The sequence below is a fragment of the Crocuta crocuta genome, unplaced genomic scaffold (assembly GCF_008692635.1).
Source record: "Crocuta crocuta isolate KB4526 unplaced genomic scaffold, BGI_CrCroc_1.0 scaffold482, whole genome shotgun sequence".
NCBI lineage: Eukaryota > Metazoa > Chordata > Mammalia > Carnivora > Hyaenidae > Crocuta > Crocuta crocuta.
The window spans coordinates 843696-857511 of NW_027527459.1; the positions used below are offsets into that span (position 1 = coordinate 843696).

Sequence of the window (13816 nt, forward strand, 5' to 3'; positions counted from 1 at the left end):
ATACAAGCATTTTGAGGAGAAAAAAAAAATGTCACTAGCCAAGAGTGAAACAAAATGAGTACTCGTATTGAAAATTCCATTCATCCCTTATGGATTTCAATTAATCAAGGTTTTACTGTGTGTCAGAAAGCAGTAACTTCCTTTTCCACCAGTGTGAACTGATGACAGTCACAGTTTAGCCAAGCTTTGGGCTCATTTGAGTTTTGCAGTGGCTAACCTGATACCTAGAGTATTTAGCACCTTCTTCTTCTTGGTCTTTTTCTCATGTTATTAGCAGGCCACGGAGACCCTAATTATATCATGCAAGTGAGTTGCAGAAGGAAAATTGAGCTGGATTGGATACATTGCTCTCGAGAATTCGCTCAGCATGGTTACAAAGGAGTCGTGGACTGTGTCAAGATGACTCTAAAGCATCCACATGATACCAAGTGCCCAGGAGTTTTCAAATAACCAGATGTGTGATGTTACATAAACCAAACACTCTGCATGCGTTTGGCCGAATTTTTACTTTTCACCCAGATGTTTTGGTATCTCGAAGACCCCTAAAACTTTAGACCAGCTATTTGCTAATTACAACGAGCAGTCAAGCTTTTCTCTTTCCTCAGCTGATACTGCGGCAAAGTTATCAAGTAACTTTATTGCCGGCCCGCGATTTCCAGATTATCTGATTTTTGATATGCAAATAGAGAAAGATCTCAGTAGAACCTAAGTGTTTCCAACTGCTTTGACATTAGCGCTACCTGCCAGGCATCTCAAATCACTTGGTTTGGTCATTCTTCCAGCCAGCCTTTTGAAATAAGTCAACCCCTTTCTCAGCTATGGATAATAGTAAAATGAGTGCTGCATATCCAGCGATTGCTTATTCTGTTTCCGGATTACCAAGGAGCTTGCCTTTATCTTCTTCCTTCTTGCTACCTGCTGTTTTCTGGGAGTGAGCAAGAGCAGGGGCAAGAGATGAACTTGAGAATCTGTTTTACCACTACTTGGTGGTGATGCCAAAAACAAACCAATGGAGAAGAAGGTAGAAAAGGCAGTGAAACCTCATTAATTTGGAGCCCTCAAATTTATCATTTGCGACCAGTCCACAGTCTGCCCATATAGTATCAGGAAAGGGTCCAAGAGAGGTTTGTTAAGCAAATGAAGAGTTGAGATTGTCAGTTGAATTCTTCCCTTAAGAGAACAAACTTCTTTCTCAAACGTTGCAAGCATTGGTTAGACATAGTCCTGTTCATTACCAGTCTATCTGCTAATGTATTTCTCACAAGGACCTCCACTGTGGCAATGTAGCATAGTGAGCTTGAATCACAAAACAGACGTAAAGTAATAAAACTGTCATTCTTCAAACCTGTTTTGTAATGCGGCACTTTCCCATTCAGACAGTCCTTCCCCTCTGGTAGTCCAGATCATGAGGCTTAACTGTATTAGTAAAATGGCTTGGGAATTACACTTCTTTATTGTATCGCATTCCCAGTTAACATGACAATTGACTGTCGAATATATACCGTCATTTCACAGAGAATGAGACCCAGAGATGGTGGTGACTTTGAGAAGGTCACACAGCTAATGCTGCCACAAATCTCTGCCGACTTTCAGGGTCACCTCTTGCGATGCTATTGCAAACAGCAATTTATCACATGTACCCACCCAATGAGCAATGTGAATCTGATTGCACGTGATAGATTTCCCTAAGAATCGGGTTCATTCTCAGCTACCTTGGTTACAAGGCAAATGGCATATTTAAGCCATTTCAGCCCTCAGTACTGATTACTAAAAATGACAATAATCACAAAGCCTGACATTTATGAGTGCTTTCGCTTTTTCAAAAACACTTCCATACCTATTATCTCTGAAACTGGGAGACAGAGAAAACCCTGTAATAATCTCTCAGACTCTCTCCTGCAACCTTAAAATAATGCTAAGATGGGCAACTATATTCAATTGTTGACTTTAACTCCCTGACATGAGACATCATGCGTTCTAAGACTAGTCTCCAAAAGTTACCCCTCTTTGGAAAGAACCAGCAATTTTTTCAGGCTGTTTTAAACGTGCACATGCTTAACCTAATGAAATAGACATTTATTTCATTTTCTGAATACGGGGGATTAAGACAAGGTGAGTCACCGAGGTGGCCGCTGAGCCGGACCGATAGGCTAGAACTGAAATACTGCTTGGTTTCACCAGTTTCCTGAACCTGGGCAAACCTGACCCCAACAGATCAGACCTGATCTTTTCTTGATGGACCATGAATGTCCAGGCAAGGATCATGAAAATTAGAGGTGTGGTTGGGGAATTTTTAACCTGCAAACCGCCCTTTTGTGTTAGCACGTTATTACAACGTGTGCGCCAACGTGGTAATTAAGAGCCAGTAGGTTGTTTCAGCGATAAACCCCAAGCACCGGGGGTTTGGGACACAGCCAGTGAAAGCCTGTGGCTGTGAATCACAGCAGAATGGGGATTTAGCTGCTGAATTACCACAAAAGCACAGTCAGCCTCCCTCCACAGCTGCCCGTCACCTCAGACTTTCAAATTCTTCTGATCCACCCCCACTCACCCTGCTTCACTCCCTTAATCTTGGGGAGAGAGCACCAGCTTAGATTTCCTGTGTAGCCTTACCTTACTAGAGGGGGACTGGTCTGTGGAACAAGCTATCTGTGACGGGGGTGACAAAGCTTTATAAGCCCTACCCCACCTCACTGTAATACGGCCCTGGTTTCAGTTCCATCCGGGGATTCAGACTTACAGTGTCCATATGTCCATTTCCAAGCTGAAAATCAGCACACCTTGTGCTTTGGGGGAACATTGGAGCAGAATGTTTAAATGGAACCATTCCGAGCCCCTTGACTAGAAGGAGAGCGGTATGATGGGTGCCTTAACTTGCAAGGCATATAGGGAAGTAAGGGATGACAATGTGATATGCAGTTAAACTTTGACTGATTAGAGAAGTAGTTGAATGATCATTATGATTTCTGGGATATTGATAGAGAAATGCAGCTGGGTCATATTCAAAAATATACAGGGATGAGAATAAACTAACCAATGTGACTCTAAGAAAGCACTTAGGGAACTTGCTCTCAGAAATTCAAAACGTGGCTTACGGTGAAAATGAGTTGTGTTTCTTTTCACGAGGGTGCTTTCATAGCACCTGGAAAGAGTTTGTTCTCTTTAAGAAATTCAAGCCCATCCTTACTTCTAATCGTTAGTGGTCATTTCTTTTTTAAACCTCATGCATTTGCTTAACAAGTCTCATATTCAAAGATAGTAAAAAGTTATACTTTGGAACAGCCCACTTCCAAATGCCCTCGGCTTCCCACTTGGTGGTACTTAGATGAATGAGGTGGTGCTCTGTTTCCCATATGTATAAATGAGATCCTCAGTTTTGTGTGTATTTCTTCTTCCATGTATGTCTACAATCCTCCTCTCCTATGCCGCCGTCTCTTAACCGCTTCTCTTCCACACCCAGAATTCTTTGACATTCTTGGGCCTTGGGTAACGGATGTGAATCTGCATCTGCCTTTTACCTGCAACAAGATGGACCTTTTTATTGGCAGAAGCCATCCCTAAAGGTAGACATTTTGGATGCCCAGGGTTAAGACGGACCCCAATGACTCTTTATTGACACTGTTATGTGTGTAGGCAAGAATCATTACAGATCGATGGCACTTCCTGGGGCTTAGAAGAAGTTCCTGCGAATCACCGAGGCTGGTTTGGGATCAAGGAGTAGGGTGAGTATATTATGCTCTTCGTTGGTTTGCATGTCTCTGTGCTGGTGCTGCCTCCTGGAAGTATGAAGAACCTGACCGTTTTCTTTCCTGGTAGTGACTAAATTTGCTCCTTGAACTTACTCAGGTCTTCTTCCCAAGAGCAAACCCTCACTTTCTCTCAAGTGGCTGCTTCAAGCAAGGGACCTTTTTGCCTTAAGAACTGAACCAGTCCAGTGACTGCTAAAACCATTGATTTTGCCAGATGGTGTTAAAGAATAAATTCTACCACAGGAAAAAAATGTAATCCAGAAAAATATTAATTAATCCCTTCTAGTGATTTTTTTTAAATTGACTGCGTGGCTTTAACATGATTTGTATGATTAAGACATGATTAGTTGCCTTTGGTGTTACCCTGATAACTTGAATGTGTTTCTTATTGACAAATAATGACCAAATGTTCAACACCAGAGCTACAGAAAGAGCAGCAGGAGTGAAAGGCCTGAAGGTAAGAATGCTGCTTTACGATTGCCAAGAGGAAAGACACCGCTGCCGTGGCAGAGTGAAACGGTGTGTGTCTATACCCTTTCTGCCCCACTAAGACCAAATCATTTGGTTTCCTTGCATTTGGAGAGAAGGTTATAGAACCACACTCTCCGAAAGGCAAGACAGCCATGGAAAAGAAACATGAAAGATTTGAAAATGATTGAAATACATGCAATGCGGGTGGGAAACTGGTGGAGTGGGGGTGGGGGGTAAAATTTATGGAGAACAATTGTCATCCATTCTCATTTGACTTTCTAGAGAGCGGTATAGCATTTGGCCCTTGGCACATGAGGCAAATCCCCATTGGTCACAGGTGGCAAAAGTGTGTTCCAAGTGCTAAATTCACCTTAAAGCTTCATTTCATCTGGCCTTGAAGCAAATATTTCTCAAAACATAAAACTAAGGCAGTAGCATACTTTACATCTAAAAGAGATAGAGAATGAGAGGGAGAGATGGACTCTGCTGGCGTGTCCTATCTGGCATCACGGCCGGGAAGTGCAGATAAGTGGAGGCTAGAATGCGTGCTAGGAGAGGATGGTATATGCCCTGGCGTGGCAGCCGGTAGTCAGCTTTCAGGTCTGCTGTACAGTCCCCATTTGTTGTGATCTAATGGAGTGTAAGTTAAGACGGATTATCTTTCTATAGCTCACGGTCAAGAGAGGCCTATGGGGAGGCAAGGGGGAGCAGGGAAGAAAGAAGATACTGGCACCCATAAGATTCAACTCCCAGTGAACAGTTTGCCTAGAGTCAGGGGGCATGAACTTGACATCTTCAGAAACACATGTCGTGGGTTTCTGATCTAACATGAGATAAGTTTCTGTCTTCTCAGTCTATGCTTTTCTCTCTTGGTGTCATTGGGGTGAACCAAAGGAAGCACATTTATACGTAATAAAATCCAACCAAATTTGATAGTTTGAATTTTTAATGGATCTCGAACAGAGTTTTCAAGTGCATCATGCCCATTATGACTTGGGGAAGTATGTGTGGCCACATTTTAATCAAAACTGTTTTCTCCAGACACTTAGCAACTTCCCTGAGCCCCGTTTCTCCGTCAGGGACAAATTGAGCAAGTCTTCCCAGACAAACTGGGGTGTGTGTGATACTCCACAAGCAATCATGTTTTTGGATTCCTGTTCCACAGGGAGAGGTTGGACAAAGGCCGGGTTTGGCCGAGATCATCAGTGAAATTCACAACTTGTAGAATCAAGGGGTCTATCCCTTTGAATCTGAGAGATCATCATCTGGAAATGCCCTGGCTTCACTCACATACCCACAAGTGACTTCTGGAGCTGTTTCCCTAGCCCAGATGCTCATCAGTAGGTTTCAGTCACTAGCATTGTTAGGCCCTTAGTAAAATGACTCACAGCTTTCAACTCCTAATATTATATGCGTGCATTATTGAATTTGCTCTTTGCACTTATATTAAATTATGATCTCATTAGCAAGGAGTTAAATCGGTTTGAGCTACATTTGTGAACTACACAGATATAAATTCTCACTCAGAGGGAGCCTCTAGCAACTAAGCTCTGCATAACTACAAATCATCAGAGCTGCCCCTGGGGACTGAGGGTTGCTTGGGTGGCCAGAGCCCAGTAATGCCAGCAGTCATATGCACGTGCTCCCAGGTTGTGAAGAAAGCTCAGGCTGATCCAAGGGTAGAAGGATTGAAATAACTTAAACCCTCATTCTCCTAGAAACCTGCATCCAGAAAGTCCTGTAAAAAGAATTAGATAGAGACTTTTTTTTAAGTCTCCAGATTCTAGTGTAGTCTAGGGCATATTTTAAACTGCCATGACCTCCAATAGCTACTGTATGGAGAGGTCACAAATCCCAACATAACTAACAGAAAAGAATATAAACAACCTTAGAGTAAATCCTTCCATCTAGCAAAGGATCTTCTCTTGCTTGGCCATCAATTGGCTTCAACTTAATAAATCAAGACCTACCTGGGCAGAGATGTCTACAGCTGCCTGTCTGCACAGGCCTGTGATTTCCTGAGCGATGCTAGGAGTTTTCCAGAAAAAGCCAGGGAAGCAAGTGAGCAATTGGGAAAGGTGACTTGTCACCATGAAAACCTGAAATATCTTCAGTAGAAAAGCCAGTGAAAGAGAGGATGGATATCCTCCCTCCGCCGGGCTGAGGATAATTCTAAAGAGTCACTCAAAAAAAGAAAATCCCTAGGTACAAAGAAGCAAGTGTCAGTAACTTGAAGTGAGGTTTTGGATGAGGCATAAGGGGAGGGGAGGGCTTCCAGCTTAGGTGGTGATAAGCTTCCATTTTCATCATCCAGATATTGTGTTGTTAGAGCAGGTGCTTAGTTATGCAAATACACCACCCTTGCTCATATAGTTCTTTTACTTCTCTGTGATCTCCTTGTCTTTCTCTGTAACCTACATATTTACACATATATCTATCCCTCCTATGGGCGCCATTGAAGATCTTCTGGCATTATTAATTAAGCAGACATTTGCTCTTTAGGTGTCCCTGCTCGGAAAGGAGAAGTGAAGCCATTGAGAGCAGAATATATCTCACAGTCTCTTGGGTAAATAACTCATACTCCACTCCAGGTCCCTATATTTTTCAAGCTCAGAGACATATCCACAGTACAGATTTTTACACCAAACCTTCTAGGATCATCATTTGGAGGGATCAGCTTGGTCATTAACTCACTAGGCCATTTTTTCTTCTTTCCCACTCTGAGGAGACTCTGTACCCTCACATCACTCTGCACATTTCTCTCTTTGTTCATGGCTCCAAACTACCTATTTTGTGTATTTCCTGAACTCAAAATTGAAAGATAAATTGGACACTTCTTTGGAAATACAGCAAAATTTTTAGTTACTTTCTTCTTAAATAGTGTCTACCTTCACAGAAAAGAAAATGGTCTTCTTATCCTAAAACGGTCTCCAGATATAATGCTGGCCATCACTAAGATAACACTGAACTGGTTGGCACCACCCAGGAATGAGCTGGGAATCTGGGCAACCGCCATCTGGGGCTGGATGCCTTGGATTAGTGAGCACAGTCTTTTGTAGCTGAGGTACTGCCCAGTGTGGATGGCAGAGATAAGCCCACATCTGTATCAGCCAGCTAGGGTTGTTGTGTTCTTTCTTTTCAAAAGTAGAACTCCTTTTCGGAGCGCTATGAATTACATGACTACCTCTATTAAAAAAGAACAAGAGAGAGATGCCACTCCATGACTGTCCCTCACACCCAGGATCCACTGCCCCACCACAGGTCAGCACTGCCTTCACATCCTTTTAAATGACTCTCTAACTCACATTTGCTCTTAACCCTCTCCGTCCGATCAACAATCCGCATACATTTCTATGACTTGGGTATGGCACACCGTTCTCTCCTGACGGGAGCTGTACACTCTTTTCCTCCCTGAACACTGTACAAACAGAATGCTACCAAGGGTTGGAGTTTGTAAGAAGTTACTCCGGTTCATTTCCCATTTCCCAAGAAGCTTTGTATTTTAATAAGGAATGATGTTCACGTGTAAAGGGGTGTGATTCTCGTGACGGAATTTCAGGTGCCCGTGAGAAAAATAGTTCAGGACAGGGGGACATTCCCAGACCCCCTGAAATTACATCACCAGGCTCTCCTGTTCTCTCCCTGAGCCCCCTGACCCTTGCCTTTGTCTTGGGAGGGCTGTACTCAGCAGAAGGTTCACGGCCAGCCCTTCAGAGGAAAGAATGCCTGACTAATTTCCATGATAGGAATCTGACCTACTTTTTTAATTCTTTCTGTTCTCTATTGAGGTGAGTACAATAAATATTTCTGACTTACAATTCTCTTAGGTACTAGGTAAGGGCCTGCAGTAATTGCTCTGAAACCTTCCCCTGGAGACATACCGCTGCAGTGCGATGTGGGAACGGCCCCAGCTGCAAGATGCGCCCTTGCGAGGTTGATAGCTACTTGGAGTACGGGAGTCCCCAAAGACAAACTTCGTTATGAACATCCAAGCACGAAGAGCAAAACTAAGGAGGGCTACTACGTTTTTGTGTGTTCCGTTGGAGAATGCACAGTGCAGAGTTGAATATACAGTAATTTGCCCTCTGGCCTGCCCCATAATTTACTGCGCAGGCTTGAGCAGATTGCTTAACCTTTCTGTGCCTCAATTTCTTTACTTGCAAAGTAGAGACCATAAACCTATTTTCTTAGAGTGATCGTTAAGCTCGACCAATAATAATAATTATGATGACTTTGTGAGACACCAGGCTGAAAAACAAAGCGCTAAAAGAGAGTTAGCTACTCAAAACCTGTGTTCATTGAGACAATGATTCCAAGCAGGGACACAAATACCTCAGCCATGGTCCCCGCACTTGAAAAGCACACGATCCAGTGGGAGTTACAGGACGTGGCTGTAAATCATAAGGCCAGGAAGAAGAGGCAGGAGGGAAGAAAATATTGAGGCGGGGAGCAGAAATGGTTTCAGGGGGAAAGTGACATTTAGATGACCAAATGCCCACCTAATTCCTCTTTGTTTAAAATACCAAATTGTAGTGCTCGCTTCGGCAGCACATATACTAAAATACCAAATTGTGTGTGCGTGCGTACGTGTGGGCGTGTTGGGGGAGGGTGTCAATACAGTCATTTGATTTGGACTGAGCCATGCAATACATCCAGTAAAGTACAGCAAGAGAGGAAATGATGGCAGTTTTTCTCTGCCATCTCGGAATTTTCCTCCCCCCTGCAATAACAAACAGTTCTCGGAGATTGGGGCCTTTAAAGAATTTTCTTTTCTTGGCAGCTAGCCTAACCTTGTTAAGTGGTATTATCTGTGATTTCTGATGACCGNNNNCTGGGCTGCTGCTTGGAATGTTTGTTTTTCTCCTTGCTTTTTATGTAGACGTTCCCAAACGCACATTGGTTCGCTGCCAGATTTCACAAGCCCTGTGATTTTTTTCCCCCCCCCCAAACAAAAGCTAAACTTCTAGAAGTCTATCATTTGTCAGGTTTCTCTAAAGTCCCGGGGCATCGGATGAAGTCTGGGTGCTCTGGGACAGCCTCGGCACGGCTGACGCTTGGGGCTTAGCGGACGCTGTCCTGCGCAAAGCAGGGCGTTGTGCGGCATCCCTGGCCTCTGCCCTCTAGATGCCCGTACTGTCCCCTCACCCAGCCGTGACAATGAAAAGTGACTCTAGACATTGCCCAATATCCCCCTGGAGGCAAAGTGACCCCTGACGAAGAACCATTGCACTAACTTCACCTCCGCTGTGACTGCGGAGGCTGTAGAGACGGAGAGCAGTTAAGTACTGCTCTGTGGAAGCCACTGGCTGGCCCGCGCCGGGGACAGGCCATTTGTCAGAAGTAGGACTCTAAATTGCTGACATGCGGAGCCTGGGTTTCGGCAGGAGTGGAGGGAGGGGACCCAGAGCAGGCCCCAGCACGGGAAAAGCCTTCCCTCCTCCAAAATCCGTGCTTCTCAAACTCTCTTTTGTTTCAGGACCCCTTTACACGCTCAGAATTTCTAGGGAATTCCAAAAAGATGCTGTTGATGTGTGTTCTACCTACTAGTATTTACCATATCTGAAATTAAAATGCAATTTTAAAAGAATGTATTCATTAATTTATTTTAAAGACAAGAAAGCCAATCTATGTTAACATAAATGACATGCGTTTTATGAAAACTAACTATACTTTTCCAAAACAAAATTAGGAAGGCGTGGCGCTGTCCCATGAGTTCACAAGTCGCTTTAATATCTGGCTTCCTGTAAGAGAATAAGATTCTCATTTCTGCTCTTTCATTCGATCTGTTGCAATACCACATGTCACGAAGCCTCCAGGAGACTCCACCGTACCTCAGGAGGCAAGGAGAGTGAGAAGGGCGAGGAATGTCTTGGTGCTATTATAAAAACAGTTTTGACCAGGCAGACCCCCTGACGAAAAGGTTTCAGGGATATCCCCAGAGGTTCTTGGACCACACGTTGAGAATTATTACTCTAAACCAACGTATAACAAATGCTATTATCAACCTCATTCCCTTAATGGTTGACAAGCTTCTTTACAACCCAGGGTCTCTAGGGAGAGACCTCTAATTGGACCATAGTGTGAGCGCCTTAGAGCAGATGGCTCTCTTCCTGGGATCTAGCGAGAGCCACTGTACTGAAGAAACAGAGTGAAGTCATTTGAAGAACATAGTACCTTGAGGGAGGCCAGGGACCGGCAAGGGCTTAGTCAGAGAGCAGCATGGCACTGCACCCTTGGTCGTAAGATGAGGGGAAGACAGGAAGGGGGAAGAACATGCTTTGTAGTTTTTCCTGTGGTCCTGCTGGAATCGGGCACCCAGGTGCCATTGGGAAGCATCCCCTCACCATCTGAGCCTGGGTGCCAGGCGGTGATAACACAAAACTTCTAACGGGGGAGGAGAGACCAAAGAGGAGCAAACAGTGGGCAGCAGGGGAGAAGGTGGTTCCAACACCGATCTCAGGGCCACGGATGGCCTGTCCTTCCTTTCAAAGTCTTAGACTTGGGGCGCCCGGCTGGCTTAGTTGGTAGACCAAGAGTTCCGAGACTCTTGATCTCGGGGTTGCAAGTTCGAGCCCCGTGTCGGGCGTAGAGATCCTTTAAAAACTAAACATTTTTAAAAGTAAGTAAATAAGAGTGAAAGTCTAAGACTTAACTTTCACCACCAAGGATATCTTAAAGAGGCTCAAAGTTTTATTTGAGTATCTTCTGTTGCTTTGCATCCCAAGCAAATCTGGTTGGCATTTGAGAAGGCGAAGGTTCTGGGCATTGATTGAAGGAACTTGTTTAAAGTATAACAAGGACCTCAATTTGCCAGTGAGATACAAAATGCAGATATCCTGGCTGTCAGGTCCGGCACCAACCGAGAAAGGGTCATCTCCCTGACACTCAAGGTTTATGGTTTTTCAAATCTCGAGGACTCTGAAACTGCATATTATTTTTAAGTGACGACACGTTTCTCAGAATGTCTCTGGCTGGGATGGTGTCTCTGCTCTCAACAGCCAAGGGGAACAGAAAGGCAATAGGCTTGGGGGACTTGCTCTGATAGAGGCCAGATCTCTGTGACTACAGGAAGTCTTACCAGTGAGTGGAGATGTTGGTGGGTCCAACTCACCCCAGCTGAGCTAAGAAAGTCTACGGCGTGTTCATAGTAACAGAAATGTGGCTGCTTTCCTCCTTTTAAGTTGGTGGCATTCAGAATAACACGCACTGGTATTGGCAATATTGTTCATGTGAATCTGAACACGCGGTAGTTTATTGCCTCGTGATACGATGATGCCACCCTCTATATACAATGCATTTTTTATCTGAAGTTATGAGAGATACTTGATTTAAAGTTCATTAGCTCTAGAAAGATGACAAGGTAAAGGTCGTTATTCCTATTTTACAGCTGAAGAAATTTTGAAGGGAGGAAATCTTAACCTGGGGACCGGTAGGGTTTCCTGCGTTTGCTCAGTGGCTCTGACCGCAGGCTTTGCGCTGTCAGAGGTGGCAGGCTAGGACGTCGTGGCCGGCCTCCTGGGGATGTAGGAGCCTCTCAGTTGAGGACGTCTTATCTTACTAGAACAGCTTAGCTGAACTGTTCCGCTACGGTTCTACCCACAGTTTGCCATTTTAGATCGTGCCGTATTAATAATCCACTTTTAAAAAGCCTGGTTCANTTCTCTTGCTGGTGAAAGTGCCCCCATCCAAAGCTCAGAGGTCCACATTATACTATGAATTCTAAGACCAGGCCCTGCATACGGGTTCAGAGTTGGTGGAGGGACGATCTGTGTGTAGTCCAGTTCTTCCTGAGATCGGTTGCATCTGGGCAGCAGCTCTGCGTAATAGACGACAACTCATCAGAAGGCATGTTACTCCCGTAGAATCTATATCCTATTCTATTCAGACTCATTCTTTTGTCTTGTTCTGCATCTGGAAACGCTTCCCNTATAGTTTTAAAGTAGTTTGAAGCTTGAATAACATAAAATAACATAATATAATGTTATTTATGTTATTTCCCACGTGAAGAACGCCTGTAAACCTTGCAGTATTGAAACTCAGTGAACAAGGCATCTTAGACAAGCTGAAAAACAAATGGTGGTACGATAAGGGGGAGTGTGGAGCCAAGGACTCCGGGAGTAAGGTCAGTCGCTGAAGGTCTTTTTGTACTGATTAGCAATCACGTTTTGAACCACTGTTTATTTTCCACCCCCAAACGGCTTTCCTTCCCAACACACACTCCCTGACACAGTGGGACCCCTTTATAACACCGGCGCTAAAGGGACCAGGCCCGCAGCAGCCTCCAGGCCTGCCACGTGACATCAACCATTGACCCGGAAGGAGCAATTGTTGGCATGGCGACGCAATCCGGCCCAGGACGCTTCCAAAGCTGTAAAATACCGAGCTGNTTGTAGTTGTAAATTCCTTTGGTTATTAATACATTATGTCGGTCCCATCCAAAAACAGTCAAAGACATAAATGACAAAGACCGGTCTCTGTAAGCAGAATGCTTAGCCTCCTCCCAGCTGCTGTCGTATTGAGTTCAGCATCTATTTGGATCTCGAATATCATTAAGTCTGTCACACTCCCCTCTTCCAAAGGTGTCATTTGAATCTCTGTACGTAATACTTTTGAAATTGAGTCGCATGCTCCTTGAGGGTATACATTGTCAGGATAACATCACATTGAGAAGCATGAAACACTCTTCCCCGCCTCCTTCCTGCCCCCCTTTGCTCCCCTAAGAAAGTTCTTTTTAGTTTCAGTTTTTTGCCTCGCCTTTTTTTGAACTAATATTGTGGTATCAGTTAATTCATTTCATGAAGTGCCACTCATTTTCCCTGTGCCGTGAACCATTTTGCTACTGGTTTTCCACATCCCACCACAGGAAATTCTACGAAGCTTAAATACCAGGAACACGAAACTCTTCATGTTGCTACAGCGCAACATGGGTTCTGTGAAAGGCCACGTCCCCCCCCATCAAATACCTCATACATAGAATAATCCCATGGCAGAGAGAGGGTTACCAGGCCNACCGCTTCTTCAGTTACCTGTCGTTCGCCCTGGAAGAGTGACAATTTGCAAGTTCGCTGTAGACATGAGGCACGCATGTCCCGCCCCTCCCCGGCCATGCACTTCGATTCCAATTGGCCTTTTTATTGAGGTAAACAAGTATGGGACTGGCTCCTATAAATATAGCATCAGGACATGGCCATATCATCTCTTCATTTAATTCTTTAAGTGGTACCAGGACTAGATGAGCCACGGGAGTGCTGAGTGTCAGCTGTGGCCACTATCTGCTCACCGTGTTGCCATCTGAATAAGATATTCAATTCACCGACTTAACAATGTGGGTATTCCGTTTAATTGCATTCAGCAGCAAAATGGTTACATTCCCTCTAAAAAGACTACAAAATGCTATTTTATTTTATTTTTTTTCAAAGAAAGGCTCCTGGCCCTTGGTGTGTCCTACCTCAAGGTAGGGNAAGGCACCAACTTTTTTCTTTCCATTGTTCAGCAGTTCAGTTTTTGCTTTTTCACACAGGAGTTAGCTTAGTCAGATGTGCACAGTTTGACCTGAAAGTCACTGAGCAGCTTCCTGGATTTTTTTCCCCCATTTT

At 44.3% G+C, this 13816-nt stretch overlaps 1 protein-coding gene across 1 annotated transcript in view; it reads left to right on the forward strand.

The window, feature by feature from the left end:
• GRIA3 (glutamate ionotropic receptor AMPA type subunit 3) overlaps positions 1–13816 on the forward strand; it is a 273791-nt gene that overhangs the window by 253073 nt on the left and 6902 nt on the right. The gene's annotated exons all lie outside the window — the stretch shown is intronic.